This window comes from Rhinolophus sinicus, linkage group LG04 (genome assembly GCF_036562045.2).
Source record: "Rhinolophus sinicus isolate RSC01 linkage group LG04, ASM3656204v1, whole genome shotgun sequence".
Taxonomy (NCBI): Eukaryota; Metazoa; Chordata; class Mammalia; order Chiroptera; family Rhinolophidae; genus Rhinolophus; species Rhinolophus sinicus.
Window position 1 is genome coordinate 106,514,942 of NC_133754.1, and position 14,035 is coordinate 106,528,976.

The following is a 14,035-nucleotide window of genomic DNA, read 5'->3' on the forward strand; positions in this document are numbered from 1 at the left end:
TTTCCCCTTAAGATCAGGAACAATGAAAGGGGGTCTGGTCTCACCACTTCTAGTCAACATTTTACTGAATGTTATAGCCAATATAGTAAGGTAAGACCAAGAAGTAAAATGCATCCAAATTGGAAAGAAAGAAGTAAAACTGGCTTTATTCACAAATGTCATGATCATCTATGTAGGAAATCCTACAAAAAAGTTTCACAAGTAATAAGAGCTTAGTGAAGTTTCAGGATTCAAGATCAAGATCAGGGATACAAAAATCAAGATTATTTCTATATACTAATGACAATCAGGAAATGAAGTTAAAAATGAAACTGTTTATAATAACATAAAAATGTGATATCCTAAAGGATAGTTCTGACAAAAGATGTGCAAGATTACTGCTCTGGAAACTAAAGAATTGCTGAAATAAATGAACGAAGACCTATATAAATGGAGATATATAATGTATATATGAATCAGACCACTTAGTTTTAAATTCTCAATTCTCCCTTAAATTAATCTATAAATTTGTCACAAATCCAATCAAAATTCCAGCAGACTTTTTAAAAAAATTGACATGGTGGTTCTAAAACTTAAATGGAAATGCAAAGAGCCTAGAACAGCCAAAACAACTTTGTAAAAAAAAGAACAAATTTGGAGGGCTAACACTACCTGATTTCAATACGTATTAAAAGCTAGAGAAATAAAGATGGTGTGATATTGGTGTTAAGATAGACAAGTAAATCAACAGAATAGAGAGTACAGAAATAGACTAAACATACACAGTCAATTGCGTTTTGATAGAGGTACCAAAACAGTTTTAATGGAGGAAGGGTTATCTTTTCAACACAGGGTACTAGAATAATTGTATAGTCACATACGAAACAAAAATACAGTATAAAAAATTGTCGTAGATAATGTAAGAGGAAAAATTATTTGTAGAAGTAAACAAAGGAAAAACTTTTGGGGACCTTGGGTTTAGCAAAGATTTCTTAAATACAGCAATGAAAGCATGAAATATTTTTAAAAATAAATTGAACTTCATCAAAATAGAAATCTTTTTCTCTTCAAAAGACACTGTTAAGAACATGAAAAGTCATGCCACATAATAGGAAAATTATTTGCAAGATGTACAACAAAGGACTTGTATCAACAATAAAGATGTCTTAACTCAATTATTAAAAAAAGAAAAACCACCCAATTTTTTAAAAATTGCACTTTATTTTATTGCGCCCAACAGATGTTGGGTTGTTTGCAAATTGAAGGCAAGACCCTCTACCAGTTAAAAGATTACAACTTGCTTTATTGCAGTGATCTGGAACCAAACCCGCAATATCTTCCAGGGACTGAAGACCTTTGAAGCTCCTGCAAGAGCTTTCCCTTGTACCATCTGGTACGGCTGGAAACTGCTCCTTTTACAAAGGTTCCTTGACAAATCCTACAGAGGGTTTTGTTTTCACCTTGGCATTTGTATCAAAATGGTCATGACCATTCAGAATGGTCACTTACTGTGGAGAACAATACATATGTTCTAGTAGCGTCCAATTTTGGGTGCTGAGAACTTTGTAAAACCACCCAATTTTTAAAACAGCCCAAAACTTTGAACACACTTCACCAAAGATGATCACAAATGGCAAATAAGCCCATGACAGGGTACTCAAAATCATGAGTCATTACGGAAATAGAAATTGAAACCTCAATAAGACACTGCTACACACCTATTGGAATGGCTAAAATTAAAAAGGCAGACCATAGCAAGTGTTTGGCAAGGATATGGAGTAACTAAAGTTCTCACACAATGCCCTTGGTGATGTAAAACAGCATAGACATTTTTGGAAAACAGTTTGGCAGTTACTTCAAAAGTTAAACATGCACCTGCTACTTACCCAGCCATTCCACTCCTAGACATTTACCCAACAGAAAGAAAGCATATGTCCTCACGAAGACTCTTTTATAAATGTTCATAAAAGCTTTCTTCATACCAGACAAAAAGCACAAGCCATTCAAATGTCCATCAACATGTTAGTAGGTAAACAATCTATAATCTGTATGGATATGCAGTGGAAGACTACTTAGCAGTAACAGCAGGTGAATCTAGAAATGTTGAATAAAAGAAGTGTCACCCAAAAGGATACATACTGATTCCATTTATATAAAACTGTAGGAAATACAACCTTTGCTACAAGGAAAGCACCTCAGTGGTTGCTTAGCAACTTCTGAGGGACGGGGACTTGGCAGCCTGGTAGGTGGAGGAGGTCACCAAGGTTATGAGTGAACTTTGGAGGTGCTGGGTGTATTCCCTGGATTGTGGCCACAGTTTTACAGGTACACTTTAGATATATGCACTTTCATTTATAATAATTTTTAATTTATAATTTACAGGTACACTATAAATATATGCACTATAATTATCTCTACCACTATATTTGAATCGGGCTACCACTTTGATGTTCAGAGTAAGAGAGCAACTGCAGAATCAAACATGGAAATCATGTGATAAGTCAAATCCATACTCCCTGTTGGTCCGAGGCACTTAGCAATGTTGTGTGACCTCAGACCTCTCCTCGGGTGGAGCTGAAGTGAGGGTCTTGAGGACCAGGCTGCGAGGTTGAGAGTAACTTAGACCAGGTGTCAGGAAATGAAGCGCTCAAGGCCAAATTGGGCTTGCTGAGTTCCTTTGTACAGCCTATAGGCTAAACATAATTTTTATATTTTCATGGTTTTAAAATTTAAAAGAATAATATGACAGATTAAACTATAAGAAATTAACATTTCAATATCCATATATAAGGTTTTATTGGCACAGCCACCCTCATTTATTTATATATTGCTTATGGCTACTTTTTGCACAGCAATGGCAGAGTTGAATAGTTAAGACAGACTAACAATGTAGTCTGCAAAATCCAAACTAGCTTGCAGCAAGTTTGCCAGCCCACAGTTTATAGTAGTGGTTCTGGACAGGGAAGGATTTTGCCCCAGGGGACACTGGGCAACCTCTGGATACATTTTCAGTAGTCACAAGCGAGAGGGGCACTTTGGCTGTCAGTGTGTAGAGGCCAGGGATACTGCTAACTGTCTTGCAGTGCCCAGGACGGTCTACCACAGCACGGAGTCAGCCAGCCCAGAATGTCAGTAGTGCCCGGATGCAGAAACCCTGGTTTAGAGAAATAGTTACTGAAGGTTTTTAATCAGGACAGTCCCTTGTTGCTTATAGGCAGAACCTAATGAGTTGTAACTAAATGGGGTTAGTTATAAATGAATTATTTCCATATGGTAACCCAAGCTATCCTACTAATTCCAAGGCATTCTTTTCTTTTGATCTGTTTCCAAGTCTCATACATAAGCTCATGTCGTCAGAATTGCATATTCTTCAATTTATGATCCTCCTTTCAGTTTGTATTTCTGTTGTGCTCAGGTGATGCTGTTGTTTCCTAACAATCTATATCATTTATAATGGTGCTTCACTGTGTAGAGCTCAGATTTGGAATGAGTCTTTGAAGTCATGTACTTTTCTAGTAGTGGGGAATTCTTTATCTTCCATGTTCAGACAACTCTGTCCAAAAGGTCTTTCTTAGGTTGAGCTATAATTGGTTGTCCACATGATAGCCCATAAGAGATTTAAAGATAAAAGCCATGTTCACACAGTTTCTCTCTCCTAAGGTCGTCTTATTTTTTTTTTCTTTTAGTGATACGTGTTGTTGTTTTTTAAGGAGGGCACAGCTCACACGCCTCATGTGGGGATCGTACTGGCAATTTTGGTGTTATTAGCACCACGCTCTAATCAATGGTCGTCATCATTTTTTTCTCTAATCCTTTTTAGGATGTGTTTAAAATTATACAAATAGTGTATTAAAAAAACAACTCGAAATGATACATATGTGTATAAGGCATAAAGGATTAGTTACCTTAACCATAATTCATAGTTTAGTACAAAATAGGCACACTTTTTCATCAAGGTCAAGAGAGTCAGTATTTTTAGCTTTGTGAGCCAACAGTCTCTGTCAAAACTACTCAATTGCTGTTATTGTAGCCCCAAAGTAACCACAGAAGATAAGTAAATGGATGGGCGTGGCTGTGTTCTGATGCACTTGGGCTATAGTTTCCCAACCCCTATTTTAGTGTATCTTTCCTAACCCCTTCTAAACACATATGCACATACACATTTAAACACAAATGGAATGGTTAGGTATATGTTATGCTGCAATTTATTTTATTTTTACTCAGTAATAAATTGTGTACATACGAGGTCTGACAATTAAGTTTGCGAACTTGTTGCAACGATGTTACTAACCTTTTTTGATTATCAGAGGGATTATTCATTGTGAATTTGTACCAACTGGACAGTTAACCAAGTTTACTATCTGGAAGTGCTGAAAAGGCTGCATGAAAAAGTTAGATGACCTGAACCTTTTGCCAATAATTCATGGCTCTTGCATCTTGACAATGTACCAACTCACATGGCACTGTCTATGAGGGAGTTTTTAGCCAGTAAACAAATAACTGTATTGGAACACCCTCCCTACTCACTTGATCTGGCCCCCAATGACTTCTTTCTTTACCTGAAGGTAAAGGAAATATTGAAAGGAAGATATTTTGATGACATTCAGGACATCAAGGGTAATACGACAACAGCTCTGATGGCCATTCCAGAAAAAGAGTTCCAAAATTGCTTTGAAGGATAGACTAGACACTGGCATCGGTGCACAGCTTCCCAAGGGGAGTATTTCGAAGGTGATTGTAGTGATATTCAGTGATGAGGTATGTAGCATTTTTTTCTAGGATGAGTTCACGAACTTAATTGTCAGACCTCGTATATGTCAATGTATGTAAATCCATCAGGTTTGTACACTATTTTCATTCCACAAGTTATTGAACAAACAATTTGATGGTGGGCATTTAATTTTTACCAGTTTTTTGTTATTTTAAACATTTGTCCATATATCTTCTGGAAGTATTTTTGTGTTTTAGGTTTAATTTACAAATAATGTAATAATAGAGTCTTCATTGTTTTTGAACTATATTATCCCTTAGGTTTATTTTTGGATGTAGTTTAATACTTATAAGTCACTTTGATCATATTTACTAACATATTTTGAAGCTATGTTATAGGTAGATACAAATTTAGAATTGTTATATGTTTCTGGGGTTATTATTGTTAAGTACTTTCTGTATCTCTAGTAGTGCTTTTTGTCGTAAGATCTACTTTGTCTAATAATGTTGTTGTGTTCTTTTGGTTAATGTCTGCTTAATATATTTTTTGCATCATTTTATTTTTAGCTTTAACTGCCCCCAGTTGAGGTTTAGTTTACCTAAACATTTATCCTTTTTGTTTCTCGTTATTCCTTCTTGCATCTCCAATCTTCTATTGGTATTATTTTATTTCTGTAATTCCTTCAGTGCTAGAATACTGATGACCAATTCTCTTTTTATTTGAAAAAGCTTATCTTTTTTGTTTATTCTGAAAGGAGGATGTATTCTCTAGATATGGGATTCTAGGTTGACAAGTGTTTTTGTTCAGCACTTTGAAGATTTCATTCCAGTGTCTTCTTGTTTCCATAGTTTCTACTATTAAGTAGTCATCTGTCAGTCTAATTATTTCTTCTTTAAAAGGTTTTTTTTTGTGTGTGTGTTTTTTCCTGCCTCTTTGTTTTAAGATGTCCTCTTTGACTTTGGTTTTCATCTGTTTTACCTTGTTGTATTTATGATTTTCTTGTTCTTATCCTGTTAGGATTCACAGTACTTCTTGAATCTAAAGCCATTAAATTTGGAAAATTCATTAAATTTGGAAACTTCTCAGCCTGTATCCCTTCAAATAATACTTTCTTGCTTTTCTCTCCTCTTTCTTTCTAGAACTACAATTACATGTATGATAGCCTTGTTATGTCTTGTTTTGTTGTTTAAATTTTTTTTTTTTCAATTACAGTCAACACTCTATATTAGTTTTAGGTGTACAACATAGTGGTTAGACATTTATATAACCTACAAAGTTATTCCCCTGATAAGTCTAGTACCCCCCTGACACCATACATAATTATTACAGTATTATTGACTATATTCCCTATGCTGTACTTTACATCCCTGTGACTGTTTTGTAACTGCAAATAATCCCTTTACCTTTTTCACCCAGTCCCCCAGCCCTCCTCCCATCTGGAAACCATCAGTTTGTTCTCTGTATCTATGAGTTTGTTTCTGTTTTGTTTGCTGGTTTCTTATTGTGTATTTTATGTCTCTTTCCCTCTCTTGTATTTTTCATCCTTATGTCACTCTGTGATTCATCCTGGTTATTCTTTAATCTACCTTCCAATTGACTAACTATGTCTTCAACTGTGGTTTATCTGCTATTAAATCCACTCTTTGACTTCCTTATTTCTTTTGTGGTTTTTTTTTTTTTTAACTGTTTTTAATTTTCCAGTGGGTTCTTCTTATTGTTTCTGATGCTATTGAAATTTTCAATCTATTCTTTTACTTTTTTAATATATTTATCATATTTTTTTAAAAGTCTGTGTTTGAAGACTTCATTTTCTGGACCCTCTGTATGTCTATTTGTATAGTCTGTATTTCGTTTGGTTTTTAGCCATGTTGTTCTGTTTCTTCTCATGCCTGATGGCTTTTGATTTAGTGCCAGACATTGTATATGAAAAGTTATGATAATACTTTGAAGCCTAGGATAATGTATTGTTTATCCCAAAAGGATTTACATATGCTTTGGGCATGAGGCTAAGGGTACTACCAATCATAGATTGAGTGACTTGAAGCTGAGCTTCACTATCTCCAATTAGTAATTACAACACATTGGGTCCCAAACCAAAGTTTGGTGATTTCACTGGCATGACTTTTCCCCGCCACCCCTGCTGCTTGCTTGGCCCTTTGATTTTTGTTTCTCTTTTGGCTCATGAAGCTTTTTTTTAAGCTACACTAAGCTTCTCAGCTACCTCTGCTGGATCCACAGATGCCTCCAGAAGAAAAGCTGTTCCAAACTTCTTTGGGTTTCAGTCCTACCCTATATATTGGCCCTGTAATTTTCCTTTCTTGTCTAATTATTCTCAGCAGGTTGATCGATCTGAATCGCCTAGCCTGCCATTATTAGAAGCAGAAGTTCCCTGAGATTCATTTTATTTCTTGCTGAAATACATCCTCTTTCTTCAAAAGAATGTTGTGAGTTATAAAAATTTGGAATTCTTCTATGTCAGAAAACATCATTCTGTTTAGTTGGAAATAGAATTATTTCAAAATCATCTTTTTCATAATTTATTGATATTATTCCACGAATTTCTTACATCTGATATTACTGGTGAGAAGTTTAACTTAAATCTGATTTTCATCTCTTCCTAAGAAATCTTATTTTCCCTCTTAATAGAAGGGTTTTTTTTCATATTTTCAACTCATTTTTAATATTCAGAAGTTTTACCATAATGTATACGGTTGTATGGTTGTTGTTTTTTAATTTATCCTTCTTGGCACCTTTTACTCTCATGACTTTTTTTCCCCACCCAAGCTCTCTTTTACTCGGTTATCTGCCATATTAAGGTTGTGTTTTCCTTCTTTAAATTCATTCCCATCTTCTTCCGTCTTTGAAGGACTCGTCACAGTTTCTGTCTCACCAGAAATTTCCCTTATATTTTCTAGTGCAGCTATATATTCATGTGTGTATTTGTTTGTAATATATCATGTGTTATTTCTAGGGTTCCTGGTGAGAGAAGAGGGGGTGATACTTTCTCATTTTGCTCTCCTGGATCTCAGTGGTTCTTTTTATAACTTCTTCCAGCAACATCATCCTCCTCTACTCAGGTTACCCTTGGATCATATTCTGACTTGCCACCACTTTACCTTAGCTCAACAAATTGAGCTAAGGTTATCTTTATGTCAGCTAACCTCAGCATGCTAACTTCAGTATATATGTACATTACTACAGTCATTTCAAAACCCTTGCTATAGGTCATTGAAATGAACCTATATTAGAACAACTTTTTGTAATCTTTTAGAAAAACATGCAAAATGCAAGGAAGGAGCAAACCCCTTAGCTGGTTGGCAGCTAAAAATGTAAAAGTCAATTCAGAGAGCAAGCTAATGTTGGAAAAGAAATGGCAATCGCAGCAATGCAAACCAGTACAAATAGCTGGACTGTGAAACAGGCTGGAAGTACAATTTGCTGAGTTGCAAGGAAGTGGGCTCTGGTAGAGAACGTAAATGCTGTGCTCTGCATGAACACATACAATGAATTATTCTTGCCTTGGTAGTCATATGGGTAGGCTCTCCGTCCTGTGCTGGGTAAGAGTTATGAGGAGCTGGGCCCTGGATTTGAGGGCCCTGGAGATAACTCCCGTTGGGGAGCAGGTGGGGGGGTGTCTCAGGTTTCCTGTTGTCCCTGGGCCTCCTCTGAGCACTCACTCACCAGGGTACCTGAGCTCGCCTCCCTCCCACTTTCCCCATCCTGGAAACTTGGTCCTTAGTCTTTCTCTTTTTCTTCCCTTAAATTGGCTGACTTTTACTTGCCCAGAAATCTAAATAGATATGTTCAGAAATATATTTGCAGAGTATCTTAATTTTAACAAAATCAGAATCTAAATAGTCTCACTGAAATGTTTAAATAATTTTTATGAAATGGCCTTTCAATGCCAGTTTTATAATTGATGCCCAAGCCTTTGTTTTTTTCAGTGATTTATAGAACTTCGCATTGCTTTTACTCTTTAATAAGTAATTTTGCAATTGAGTGAATATGTTTCTAGAGATAAGATTTTATGGCACTCTAATCACAGTAGCTATTATTTTGACCAAGTAAATTCTTCCTTCTGGCTCTTACTATGTTTATACCAACATTAAATAACCTCTGTAAACTTTGGTTAACTTACTGTTTTTCTTTCCATTTCAAGTTTTCATCAACTGTCTTAAGTAAGATTTTAAAATATTAAATTTAGAATTTAAACTTCTACACAAAGCTATGAGATGCCTATTGTCCCTTTTAACATCACTCAGCAGGCTTAAAACGAAAAACAGTTTTCATTAATCCTGTTCTTTTAGGACTTAAAAATAGAGAAAGAATAAAATTTTCGAACCCACTTACACTTCTATTGAGCACGTAATTATATTTAAACATATAAAAATATATATAATCCTAATTCTGTAAAGTTTGAAATATTTGGGAAGTATTCATCCTGAGAAAAACTAGTAAACAGAATAATGCACATTTTAAACTTCAAAAATCTATTAGTAAGAGCTAATTTCCTCAAGAGTTAAACATTTACAACATAACACACCCAAATATTAAAACCATTCCACATGCTGTAGTAGAAACTTAAAAGTGAAAAACTTTTTTACCTTGAAATCTAAACTAAGTAGGCTTTGCTTGGTGTCATTTAAGTCTCCAGCTGAAAACGAAACAAAAATCAGAGCTTTCTTTAAAACAAAGGACAGAAGGGAATGTTGAAAAATGTAAACTGACTTCTTAGTAAAATCTGAAATAACTGCCTCCCTTGGGGATAAATGCCTTTCAGTTTTTTGTGCAGAAAATGAGCCAAGGGAGTAACCAGGAAAAATGGTTACCAAGGGAAATATTTTTTCTAAATCACAGGAAAAGTGGAAAGCAGCAGCAGGGGGAAAACATTAGGCTGCAGGCTGAGAAGGCGGAGTTGGAAGCACAAAAATGGAGCTTGATTAAGAAATCTGGTTTTCATAGATGACTTGCATCAAAAATTCCTAACATTTATACTAGCCTACATGATACCATTTGAATTTTATCAGATTATAGCGATGCAATTGTCTCCGATTTAGAGTAACTGCATTCCTGGGACTCCTTTTGTTGGGGTAATGTTAATTAATTCTCTCATCATCTGTCTGCCCACCCCAACCTCACATGCAGTATTGTGAGTAAAACACAAAAAGCTGTTACATGTTGATGTTATTGAAATTATGTAACTTCCAACCTTGAAGCAATAACAAGAAAATGTGCAAGGGGCCTGTGAGGCTTCTGCTTCTGGCTACTCTGTTAAATTGGTTATATACTTCGTCCTCAGTTTCTTCATGTGCAAGTGAGCAGATCAGAGACAGGTCGGGGTTGCAGGCCCATCGCACTGCTTACAGGTGACCTTGGGTGAGTTACTGTTGTTTCTGACTACAACGGTGATGATAATATAATACCTACCTTTCAATTTTTTGTGCAAATAAAAATAGTAACGTATGAGTATATAAGGTGCCTGTCATAGATTAGGTAATGATATATCTTTTTTTAAAATTTATATTGGGGAACAGTGTGTTTTTCTAGGACCCATCAGTCATTGTCCTTCAATCTAGTTGTGGAGGGCGCAGCTCACTGCCCGTGTGGGAATCGAACTGGCAACCCTGTTGTTCAGCACTTGCGCTCTAACCAGTTGAGCCATCTGGCTGTCCCTAATATCTATTTTTTAAATTCTTGTTTATTCTATGTTAGGGGTCCAAATTATTTGACAGAGAGGAGCCACATTTTTGTTTTCCCCAAATCTTAAAATGACCTGGATAGATCAAATCAAGATGATGGACTAATCAAATGGGCCACCAATATTCCTAAAAATAGTAAAAACTACATTTGTTTTTTTTAAAAAATGCAACACTGAACTACAAAATAATTAGTACTATTTGAAGACACGAACTTTGAGAAATTCCTTAAAGACTGAAGGCTTATAGGCCCTGTCTGACAGATGACACTATAGCTTGAAACATGTGGAAGAATAGCTCTGTTGGTGTTCCAGGTTTAGAAATTACAGATCCTAGGAATGGTGAGGTTCATTGGGAAATTGCACTGAAGTGTAGCAGGACAGATGAGCCCAATCCTCCTGATGTCTCCATGATTTGTTTCAAGTATTAGGTGTTTGTCCCTAAATTGAACTTATGTTCTCATCTACTTGGCCTTGGGTGAGTGGTGGAACAATGAGCCCCCATATTCAGTACAACCCAGTCTAAGCACAGAGTTGACCATCTCCACCCAGATGTTCAGAGCTTTTGGTCAGTGTTTTAACCCTGTTTTCTCAGTGATAAGCAGACAGCAAGGATACCAAACATTTGGGAAGCTTCTAACAAAGATTGGAGTCTCTCCTCTTCTTCCCAGAAAATACATATACACAACCAGAAAAGAGCTTTTGGAGACTAAATCAACAATGACGTACCATTACTCACCTATGAGAATTGCAACAATCCAAAACACCAACACCACCAAATGCTGGTGAGGATGTGAAGCAACAGGAACTCTTCATTCATTTCCGTTGGGAACGCAAAATGGTGCAGCCACTTTGAAAGACAGTTTGGTGGTTTCTTACAAAACTAAACATACTCTTACCCAACAATCCAGCAATCGTGCTCCTTGGTATTTAACCAAATAAATAACATGTATGTCTGCATAAAAACCTGCACACAGATGTTTACGAGTACAGCATCTTTATTCATAATTGACAAAACTTAGAAACAACCAAGATGCCCTTCTGTAGGTGAGTGGATAAATAAACGGCGGTCCATCCAGAAACAGAATATTAGTGCTAAAAAGACATGCGCTATCAAGCCATGGAAAGAATGGAGGAAACTTAAGTGCACATTACTAAGTGAAAGAAGCCAATCTGAAAGCCTACATACTGTGTGACTCCAACTGCATGACATTCTGGAAAAGGCAGAACTATGGAGACATTACAAAGATCAGAGGTTGCCAGGGTTGGGGAAAAGAGAGTGATGAACAGGTGGTGCACAGAGGATTTTTAGGGCAGTGCAGACACTCTATGATACTGTAGTGATGGATACATGTTATTATGCATATATCCAAACCCACAGGATGTACACCACCAAGAGTAACTCTAACATACTATGGACTTGGGTGATTCAGATGGTCAGTGTAGATTCATCAGTTCTAATAAAGCACCATTATGGGGGGGAGGGATGGGATGATGGGGGGAGCCCTGGGAGGGGGTACTGGGGATATTTAGGAAACCCCTGTACCTTTCTCTTTATTTTGCTGTTAATCTAAAACTACCTTTTTAAAAAGTAGTCTTAAAAAATATGTGGCGTGATTTGAAATACATATATTGCTTGGGGAGGAAAAACTGTTGATGACATGCAGTGTTGGATGCAGTGTTTAAGGCAAACAGAAACACTTATATTCTTTGTGGGCAGCTTGATAGCTATATTCTGTCCCAGGCTTTCACTTCTATGAATCCATTATAGAAACACATCTTTCTCTGCACAAGTGTGCCTCTAGGAAAACACCTTGTTTTTTTTCTTTTGGTTTTTTTGTTTATTAAATTTATTGGGGTGAAAATTGTTAGTAAAATTACATAGATTTCAGGTGTACAATTCTGTATTACATCATCTATAAATCCCATTGTGTGTTCATCACCCAGAGTCAGTTCTCCTTCCATCACCATATATTTGATCCCCCTTACCCTCATCTCCCCCCCCCCCCCCCCCACCCCCACCCCCCTCCCTCTGGCAACCACTAAACTATTATCTGTGTCTATGAGTTTCTGTTTCTCATTTGTTTGTCTTGTTCTTTTGTTGTTTTTGGTTTATATACCACATATCAGTGAAATCACATGGTTCTCTGCTTTTTCTGTCTGACTTATTTCGCTGAGCATTACTCTCTCAAGATCCATCCATGTTGTCACAAATGTTCCTATATCATCTTTTCTTACCGCCGAATAGTATTCCATTGTGTATATATACAACTTCTTTATCCATTCATCTATCGAAGGACATTTTGGTTGTTTCCATGTCTTGGCCACTATAAACAAAGCTGCAATGAACATTGGAGCACACGTGTCTTTATCTCTAAATGTTTTCAGATTTTTTGGGTAGATACCCAGGAGAGGGATTGCTGGGTCATATGGCAATTCTATTCGTAATTTTTTGAGGCACCTCCACACTGCCTTCCATAACGGCTGCACCAGTCTGCATTCCCACCAACAGTGTATGAGGGTTCCTTTTTTTCCACAGCCTCTCCAACATTTGTTACTATTTGTCTTGTTGATGATAGCCATTCTGACTGGGGTGAGGTGATATCTCATTGCGGTTTTGATTGGCATTTCTCTGATGATTAGTGATGTTGAGCATTTTTTCATGTGTCTATTTGCCATTTGGATGTCCTCTTTGCAGAAATGTCTCTTCAGGTCGTCTGCCCTTTTTCAATTGGGTTGTTTGTTTTTTTGTTGTTGAGTTGCATGAGTTCCTTGTATATTCTGGATACTAGCCCCTTATCGGAGGCACTGTTTGCAAAAATCTTCTCCCATTCAGTTGGTGGCCTCTTTATTTTGTCAATGGTTTCTTTTGCTGTGCAGAAGCTTTTAAGTTTCATATAGTCCCATTCGTTTATTTTAGCTTTTACTTCCATTGCCTTTGGAGTCAAGTTCATAAAATGCTCTTTGAACCCAAGGTCCATAAGTTTAGTACCTATGTTTTCTTCTATGCAGTTTATTGTGTCAGGTCTTATGCTTAAGTCTTTGATCCATTTTGAATTAACTTTGGTACATGGTGACAAATAGCAGTCCAGTTTCATTCTTTTGCACGTGGCTATCCAATTCTCCCAGCACCATTTATTGAAGAGGCTGTCTTTGCTCCATTGTATGTTTTAGCTTCTTTGTCAAAATTATCTGTCCATATTTATGTGGTTTTATTTCTGGGTTCTCAATTCTATTCCATTGGTCTATGTGTCTGTTTTTCTGCCAATACCATGCTGTTTTGATTATTGTAGCCCTGTAGTACAAGCCAAAGTCAGGAAGTGTGATACCTCCATTATTGTTCTTTTTCTTAAGATTGCTTTGGCTATTCGGGGTCTTTTGTGGTTCCAAACAAATCTGATGATTTTTGTTCTATTTCTTTAAAATATGCCATTGGGATTTTGATGGGGATTGCATTGAATCTGTATATTGCTTTGGGTAATATGGCCATTTTAACTATGTTGATTCTTCCAATCCATGAGCACGGAATGTCTTTCCATTTCTTTGTGTCTTCTTCAATTTCTTTCAAAAATGTCTTATAGTTTTCAGCATATAGGTCTTTCACATCCTTGGTTAAGTTTATTCCTAGGTATTTTATTCTTTTTGCTGCA

At 36.4% G+C, this 14,035-nt stretch overlaps 2 protein-coding genes across 7 annotated transcripts in view; one reads left to right on the forward strand and one right to left on the reverse strand.

Annotated features, from left to right (window-relative positions):
* The window catches only part of ECM2 (extracellular matrix protein 2), a 39,187-nt gene extending 29,768 nt beyond the window's left edge, over positions 1-9,419 (reverse strand). For both annotated transcript variants that reach the window (XM_074330157.1, XM_019713823.2), the window contains exon 1: positions 9,295-9,419. The gene's annotated coding sequence lies outside the window, so the exon portion shown is untranslated. The remainder of the gene's footprint in view (positions 1-9,294) is intronic.
* CENPP (centromere protein P) overlaps positions 1-14,035 on the forward strand; it is a 261,592-nt gene that overhangs the window by 208,457 nt on the left and 39,100 nt on the right. The window lies entirely within an intron of this gene.